This window comes from Neomonachus schauinslandi, chromosome 7, assembly GCF_002201575.2.
Source record: "Neomonachus schauinslandi chromosome 7, ASM220157v2, whole genome shotgun sequence".
Classification (NCBI taxonomy): domain Eukaryota; kingdom Metazoa; phylum Chordata; class Mammalia; order Carnivora; family Phocidae; genus Neomonachus; species Neomonachus schauinslandi.
In genome coordinates, this window is record NC_058409.1 from 104,220,137 (window position 1) to 104,229,265 (window position 9,129).

The following is a 9,129-nucleotide window of genomic DNA, read 5'->3' on the forward strand; positions in this document are numbered from 1 at the left end:
GACATCTAATAGTAAAACTTACGAGTCTCAGAGACAAAGAAAAATCCTGAAAGCAGCTCGGGAGAAGAGATTTGTAACCTACAAGGGTAGAAACATTAGATTGGCAACAGACCTATCCACAGAGACCTGGCAGGCCAGAAAGGACTGGCAGGATATATTCAGAGCACAAAGTGAGAAAAATATAGAGCCAAGAATACTATACCCAGCTAGGCTGTCATTGAAAATTGAAGGAGAGATAAAAAAGCTTCCAGGACAAACAAAAACTAAAGGAATTTGCAAACACAAAACCAGCCCTACAGGAAATCTTGAAAGGGGTCCTCTAAGCAAAGAGAGAGCCTAAAAGCAACATAGACCAGAAAGGAACACAGACAATATACGGTAACAGTCACCTTACAGGCAATACAATGGTACTAAATTCCTATCTTTCAATAGTTACCACGAATGTAAATGGGCTAAAGGCCCCAGTCAAAAGACACAGGCTATCAGACTGGATTAAAAAACAAGACCCATCGATATGCTGACTCATTTTAGAGACTCATTTTAGAACCAAAGACACCCCCAGATTGAAAGTGAGGGGCTGGAAAACCATTTACCATGCTCATGGACACCAAAAGAATGCTGGGGTGGCAATCCTTATATCAGACAAATTAGATTTTAAACCAAAGACTGTAATAAGAGATGAGGAAGGACACTATATCCTACTTAAAGGATCTATCCAACAAGAAGATCTAACAATTGTAAATATCTATGCCCCTAACATGGGAGCAGCCAATTATATAAGGCAATTAATAACAAAAGCAAAAAAACACATCAACAACAATACAATAATAGTGGGGGACTTTAACACCCCCCTCACTGAAATGGACAGATCGTCTAAGCAAAAGATCAACAAGGAAATAAAGACTTTAAATGACACACTGGACCAAATGGACTTCATAGACATATTCAGAACATTCCATCCCAAAGCAACGGAATACACATTCTTCTCTAGTGCCCATGGAACATTCTCCAGAATAGATCCCATCCTAGGTCATAAATCAGGTCTCAACTGGTACCAAAAGATTGGGATCATTCCCTGCCTATTTTCAGACCACAATGCTTTGAAACTAGAACTCAATCACAAGAGGAAAGTCGGAAAGAACTCAAATACATGGAGGCTAAAAGCATCCTACTGAAGAATGAATGGGTCAACCAGGAAATTAAAGAAGAATTAAAAAAATACATGGAAACCAATGAAAATGAAACACAACTATTCAAAATCTTTGGGATGCAGCAAAGGCAGTCCTAAGAGGAAAGTATATAGCAATACAAGCCTTTCTCAAGAAATAAGAAAGGTCTCAAGTACACAACCTAACCCTACACCTGAAGGAGCTGGAGAAAGAACAGCAAATAAAGCCTAAACCCAGCAGGAGAAGAGAAATAATAAAGATCAGAGCAGAAATCAATGAAATAGAAACTAAAAGACAGTAGAACAGATCAACGAAACTAGGAGCTGGTTCTTTGAAAGAATTAACAAGATTGATAAACCCCTGGTCAGACTTATCAAAAAGAGAAGAGAAATGACCCAAATCAACAAAATCATGAATGAAAGAGGAGAGATCACAACCAACACCAAAGAAATACAAACAATTATAAGAACATATTATGAGCAACTCTATGCCAGCAAATTAGATAACCTGGAAGAAATGGATGCATTCCTAGAGATGTATCAACTACCAAAACTGAACCAGGATGAAATAGAAAACCTGAACAGACCTATAACCACGAAGGAAATTGAAGCAGTCATCAAAAATCTCCCAAAAAACAAAAGCCCAGGGCCAGATGGCTTCCCAGGGGAATTCTACCAAACATTTCAAGAAGAATTAATACCTATTCTTCTGAAACTGTTCCAAAAAATAGAAATGGAAGGAAAACTTCCAAACTCATTTTTGAGGCCAGCATTACCTTGATCCCAAAACCAGACAAAGACCCCATCAAAAAGGAGAATTACAGACCAATATCCTTGATGAACATGGATGCAAAAATTCTCACCAAAATACCAGCCAATAGGATCCAACAGTACATTAAAAGGATTATTCACCATGACCAAGTGGGATTTATCCCTGGGCTGCAAGGTTGGTTCAACATCCGCAAATCAATCAATGTGATACAATACATTAACAAAAGAAAGAACAAGAATCATATGATCCTCTCAACAGATGCAGAAAAAGCTTTTGACAAAGTACAGCATCCTTTCTTGATCAAAATTCTTCAGAGTATAGGGATAGAGGGTACATACCTCAATATCATAAAAGCCATCTATGAAAAACCTACAGCAAATATCATTCTCAATGGGGAAAAACTGAGAGCTTTCCCCCTAAGGTCAGGAACACGGCAGGGATGTCCACTATCACCACTGCTATTCAACATAGTATTGGAAGTCCTAGCCACAGCAATCAGACAACAAAAAGAAATCAAAGGCATCCAAATTGGCAAAGAAGTAGTCAAACTCTCACTCTTTGCAGATGATATGATACTCTATGTGGAAAACCCAAAAGACTCCACCCCAAAACTGCTAGAACTCATACAGGAATTCAGTAAAGTGGCAGGATATAAAATCAATGCACAGAAGTCAGTGGCATTCCTATACACCAACAACAAGACAGAAGAAAGAGAAATTAAGGAGTCGATCCCATTTACAATTGCACCCAAAACCGTAAGATACCTAGGAATAAATCTAACCAAAGAGGCAAAGGATCTGTACTCAGAAAACTATAAAATACTCATGAAAGAAATTGAGGAAGACACAAAGAAATGGAAAAACGTTCCATGCTCATGGATTGGAAGAACAAATATTGTGAAGATGTCAATGCTACCTAGAGCAATCTACACATTCAATGCAATCCCCATCAAAATACCACCCACTTTTTTCAAAGAAATGGAACAAATCATCCTAAAATTTGTATGGAACCAGAAAAGACGCCGAATAGCCAGAGGAATGTTGAAAAAGAAAAGCAAAGCTGGCGGCATCACAATTCCGGACTTCCAGCTCTATTACAAAGCTGTCATCATCAAGACAGCATGGTACTGGCACAAAAACAGACACATAGATCAATGGAACAGAATAGAGAGCCCAGAAATGGACCCTCAACTCTACGGTCAACTCATCTTTGATAAAGCAGGAAAAAATGTCCAATGGAACAAAGTCTCTTCAACAAATGGTGTTGGGAAAATTGGACAGCCACATGCAGAAGAATGAAACTGGACCATTTCCTTACACCACACACAAAAATAGACTCCAAATGGTTGAAAGACCACAATGTGAGACAGGAGTCCATCAAAATCCTAAAGGAAAACACAGGCAGCAACCTCTTTGACCTCAGCCGAAGCAACTTCTTCCTAGAAACATCGCCAAAGGCAAGGGAAGCAAGGGCAAAAATGAACTATTGGGACTTCATCAAGATAAAAAGCTTTTGCAAAGCAAAGGAAACAGTCAACAAAACCAAAAGACAACCGACAGAATGGGAGAAGATATTTGCAAATGACATATCAGATAAAGGGCTAGTATCCAAAATCTATAAAGAACTCATCAAACTCAACACCCAAAGAACAAAGAATACAATCAAGAAATGGGCAGAAGACATGAACATTTTTCCAAAGAAGACATCCAAATGGCCAACAGACACATGAAAAAGTGCTCAATATCGCTCGGCATCAGGGAAATCCAAATCAAAACCTCAATGAGATACCACCTCACACCAGTCAGAATGGCTAAAATTAACAAGTCAGGAAACGACAGATGTTGGCGGGGATGCGGAGAAAGGGGAATCCTCCTACACTGTTGGTGGGAATGCAAGCTGGTGCAGCCACTCTGGAAAACAGTATGGAGGTTCCTCAAAAAGTTGAAAATAGAGCTACCATATGATCCAGCAATTGCACTACTGCGTATTTACCCCAAAGATACAAAAGTAGGGATCCGAAGGGGTACGTGCACCCCAATGTTTATAGCAGCAATGTCCACAATAGCCAAACTGTGGAAAGAGCCAAGATGTCCATCGACAGATGAATGGATAAAGAAGATGTGGTATATATATACAATGGAATATTATGCAGCCATCAAAAGGAATGAGATCTTGCCATTTGCAACGACGTGGATGGAACTGGAGGGTATTATGTTGAGTGAAATAAGTCAAACAGAGAAACACATGTATCATATGATCTCACTGATATGAGGAATTCTTAATTGCAGGAAACAAACTGAGGGTTGCTGGAGTGGGGGGTGGGGTGGGAGGGATGGGGTGACTGGGTGATAGACACTGGGGAGGGTATGTGCTCTGGTAAGCGCTGTGAATTGTGCAAGACTGTTGAATCTCAGATCTGTACCTCTGATACAAATAATGTAATATATGTTAATAAAAAAAAAAAAGAAGAAGAAGAAGGTAGCGGGAGTCGAAGAATGAAGCGGGGGAAATCGGAGGGGTAGACGAACCATGAGAGACGATGGACTCTGAAAAACAAACTGAGGGTTCTAGAGGGGAGGGGGGTGGGAGGATGGGTTAGCCTGGTGGTGGGTATTGAGGAGGGCACATTCTGCATGGAGCACTGGGTGTTATGCACAAACAATGAATCATGGAACACTTCATCTAAAACTAATGATGTAATGTATGGGGATTAACATAAGAATAAAAAAATAAAATAAGTAAATAAAAAAAATAAAGGAAAACAAATGGGTCAATTCTTGAACTTGTTCACAATTACACAGGAAAGCATAAAAAGAATTCCATCTCCAGCCTCCAGTGTTAACGAAGAAAACTAGGGAAATGTTACACACTCTGCCTGTCAATATACACATGCGTGTGCATGCACACGGACTACACCCCATCAAGGGTGAGTTGTGGTTGCTTTTCTCAATGCTTTCACATGAAGAGCCACACATCATCTTGCCAAGAAGCCAGCACAACCACCACTAAGCAGCTTACCTGCAATGCCTCTCCCATCGAGGAGGCCTCTCCATCTACTGGGGGTCACCCCCCTCTCCTAGACAGAGCCCCTAAAAGCACATCTCCACTTGTATGGAATATTTCTACAACCTTCTCACTGGTCTCTAATCAATGCATCTTGGGCTGATCCCACTCCTTTTTCTCCCCTAGAGCAGGAATGAGCTTTTAAAAATAAGCCATTTCCACTCCTCAGCTAAACTTGCCAAAGGTTTCCCACTGACTTTAGAATAAAATCCCAAATCCTCACCGCAGTTTAGCAGATCTGAGATGTGGCCCATTTCACGGGTCTCGTCGTGTATTCTACACCTCTACCTACTTAGCGTGCACCAGCCACACTGGCCGCCCTTCTGTGCCTGGCTCCTTCTGGCCTTTGGTCGTCAGCACATTGGAAACAGAAGGTATGATCTTCACTCCACATACCCTCAAAAAGATATCAAAATCGATTTGGAGATGATTTGTAGAAGACTTGGACTCTCTTTCCCACCCCACCCCCTTCATTCATGAGGAGGGTGGGTTCACCAGCCCAGGGAAGTTCCAGACATTCCATGGATGTAAAAGTAATGTCCTTCCTTCAGTAGTGGAAGTATGTCCTATTTCCTGGAACCGTATCTTCTAGTAAGTTTCTCTCACTGACATATTCTCTTTCTCATTCTTCCCTCCCCACCCCAAATCTCAGACACTTCATCACATACTTATCCTTACTGTGTATATCAACTGGCAACCTGCACGCTAAACTCACTTCTCAAGCACGAATGGGATCATTGAGGTCCTCTCCAGAGTAGTCAGAAGAAAATTACTTCTCTTTCAATGATTTTATGACAAGCTCCAGCTTCTGAAAATTACTGGATATTACTCTAAAAATAAAACATTACAGATAATTACCCCTTAGAATGGAACAAATCATTATATTAATTTGAAAAGTTATTTTGGATATGGGGAAAGAGTACTTATTTGAAAAATAAAATTGCCAATGTACATGAAGCAGCTCGATTCTGATAGGAAATAGGAGAATAAGAAATGGCTTCATGCTTTTTTCAAAGTCATTGTGCTCATGCTGATAACCAACCCAGTGCTGTACAGTCTCCCAGAAGCCATGGAAGGAATTACATAAAGTGTGTTATAAAGTGTGTTTACAGGTGAGTGAAGAAAATCTAAGTCCCATTCATGTGTACTGACTCACTCTTCTCCCTAACTTATCAGGAAGGTTCTATTATTATCTCCACTAAACAGGAGAGGAAAACAAGAAACTTGCCCAAAGTAGCAGTGCTGGGAACTGTATTAAAATGGCTTAAATCCAGAGTCCACACTTATACAATCTGCTTCTCGTGTCTTAAAGGAAGTCAGACACAAAGGGATGTTAAATATTACACTTTGACACAGATCACCAAAGCACAGGTAAGTTAGTAGTTCCCGATAATGCAAGAACAGAAATGTACAATATTATATAAACGAAGAAAACTAAGTCTTAAAGATCTTCTGGCTTGCCCCAAATGATGCAAGATCTCCTGATTCCTGATCTGTAAGTGCCCTCAAAAGCTGGTTTCTCATTTGGCTTACATATATGTAGTGTCTTTCAAACACTTGTCTCTGTGTTGACAAATGAGTGAGACATAAAAAATGGTTTGACAGAATCAAGTACCAGGCTGTGTAGGATCACCAAAGGATAACCTTCATCTGAGTCATCACAGACAGCAGAGTGTCCATGAGCTCTGAGGCTGAAAAGTGTTTACCTGGACGAAAACCTAAGAAAGAGGAGAAGATACGTGAAGACCTTTCTAGGCAGAAAAAAATTCCTTGTAGGAGAGCCTGGAAGAGAGAACACCGTGCTTTCAAGGACCTTAAAGAAGTCTTATATGCATGAAGGAGTTACACATTTTTAGGATGGAGCATTATAACCATCACAATGGAAAAATAAATTGGGATGAGACCACACAGAGCTGTGCAGGTTACATTAAGGAATTAAAATAAACTATTTGTAAAGTTAAGGAAAGAGCAAGATTTCTATCTTGCATGGTTCCCCCACATCCCCATCCCTCTGCACCACCACCCCTACCACTGAAAAATCAGACAGGAATCAAAACTGAGTGAATGAAATCTGCACAGGGTCAGAAAGGAAGTCCACAGAGACAGCAAGACTAGATGCGAAGGGAGAGAAGAAAAGAAAGTGTCCAAAAGAAGGAGAATTGTGGGCGCCTGGGTGGCTCAGTTGGTTAAGCGACTGCCTTCGGCTCAGGTCATGATCCTGGAGTCCCGGGATCGAGTCCCGCATCGGGCTCCCTGCTCGGCAGGGAGTCTGCTTCTCCCTCTGACTCTCCTCCCTCTCATGCTCTCTGTCTCTCATTCTCTCTCTCTCAAATAAATAAATAAAATCTTTAAAAAAAAAAAAAAAAAAAAAGAAGGAGAATTGTACTTCTTAAAAAGGCAAGCATCTAAAAGAATGCTCTGAGAGATGAGATCAAAGGATCTATCGTGTTATGTTGAAGCCAGCTAGCAAGAGTCATGCTGTTTCCAGGAATTTTGTGAGCTAGTTGTTAAAACATGAAGCCCAACAGGTTGGGAATATTTACATTCTTAACATGGGCCAACACTGTAAGACAAGGTATTCCTTTCTGGAGAGTGGGTTTATCAGCACACCACTACCTATACTCACTGACGATATGGTGGGATCATAGCTGTTGTTGGTGGGAAATAACTAGACTACTACAAAGGAGTCCTTCGCAATATTTCCCATTACCTTATGGACTCTTCAAGCATCAAAAGGTAACAAACATGAAAAGCTAAACTATGGTGCATTTCATTGCTCCCCCATGTTGACTTGACTCACTCACAGTGAAGCTGAATACTGAGTTTGATGACCCCTCATATCCTTGAGTTTCTATTTGTGTAGATACACAGCTCAACAAAATTTATTAATTAAAAAGCAATACTTTTGCTTAGAAAGGCAGTAAGACTTGGTAGAAATTTCAGCTGTGGATCTTAACATCGCCTAAGGTGTTAATGCCCTCAAGATCCTTAAAGGAAATATAATTAGGAGTGTTAAAAGTTTGTTTCAAATAAATAAAATTAAGGACATATCATAAAGATAAATTCCATAGAATTATGGAAAGTAAATACCTAGCAACTTTCCCTATTAATATTTATAACAGATGGTATTTGTTTAATGTTTGGTAGATGTACAGGGCATCCAGTGTCATAACAAACTATATTCATTTATGACTACTATTCCCATTTTACAGCTGAGAAAATTTAGGTCTATAAATTAAACAGCCTGCCCAAAGTTGTATAGCTATTAAGAGGCAAGAGTTCCCAGCTACTGATTGCATAGCAAAAGCTCTTAAAACCTACACGTGGCTGCCTCACAAAGTTATTATTATTATTATTATATTATTATTTTTGGAACAAGAACCAAGAACCAAGTTTATTTGTTCATTTCTTGCACTTGAAGTATTCCTCGATGACATCCTTCACCTGAGACTCTTTGCCATAGTCCTTAACCACCACACAACTGCAACCAACCACTTTACGGGGTTTCCCTGTCAGTTTTACAGAGGCCTACTCATTCCCCTAGTTTCTTGTTGTCATCAATCTTGATTAGGTTGATTTGGTGTTCAGCACAAAGGGCCTCCACCAACTTGACATACATAGGCTCATCACAGTTGGATGCAAGCACACAAAGATGGGCCTGGCGCTTGTCTAAGGCTTTGGCAGCTTCGCGAATTCCACGTGCTAGGCCATCGTGGATGAGGGCGGTCTTCAGCACCTCTTGTAAAGCAATATTAACGTCCATTACACCACCAGCAGCAATGCCTTCCTCAGCCATGGCGGTGGATTAGGAGTGTAGCCGAATCTTGACTGCACGCGACCTTCCCGCCTCTGCACAACTCGGCGGCGGCAGGGAAAGAGCCCCTCACAAAGTTATTTTAATGCCCTTAGATAATACTACAGAATGTAAACAGTAAAAAGTAATCAACTTATAAATTTTTTTTTTTAAAGATTTTTTAATTTTATTTATTTGACAGAGAGAGACACCGCGAGAGAGAGAACACGAGCAGGGGGAGTGGGAGAGGGAGAAGCAGGCTTCCCGCTGAGCAGGAAGCCCGATGTGGGACTCGATCCCAGGACCCTGGGATCATGACCTGAGCTGAAGGCA

The 9,129-nt window shown here is 40.6% G+C and overlaps 1 pseudogene; it reads right to left on the reverse strand.

The window, feature by feature from the left end:
* Positions 1-8,381: 8,381 nt before the first annotated feature.
* Positions 8,382-8,814, reverse strand: LOC110587170 (annotated as a pseudogene).
* Between the last annotated feature and the right edge of the window lie 315 nt (positions 8,815-9,129).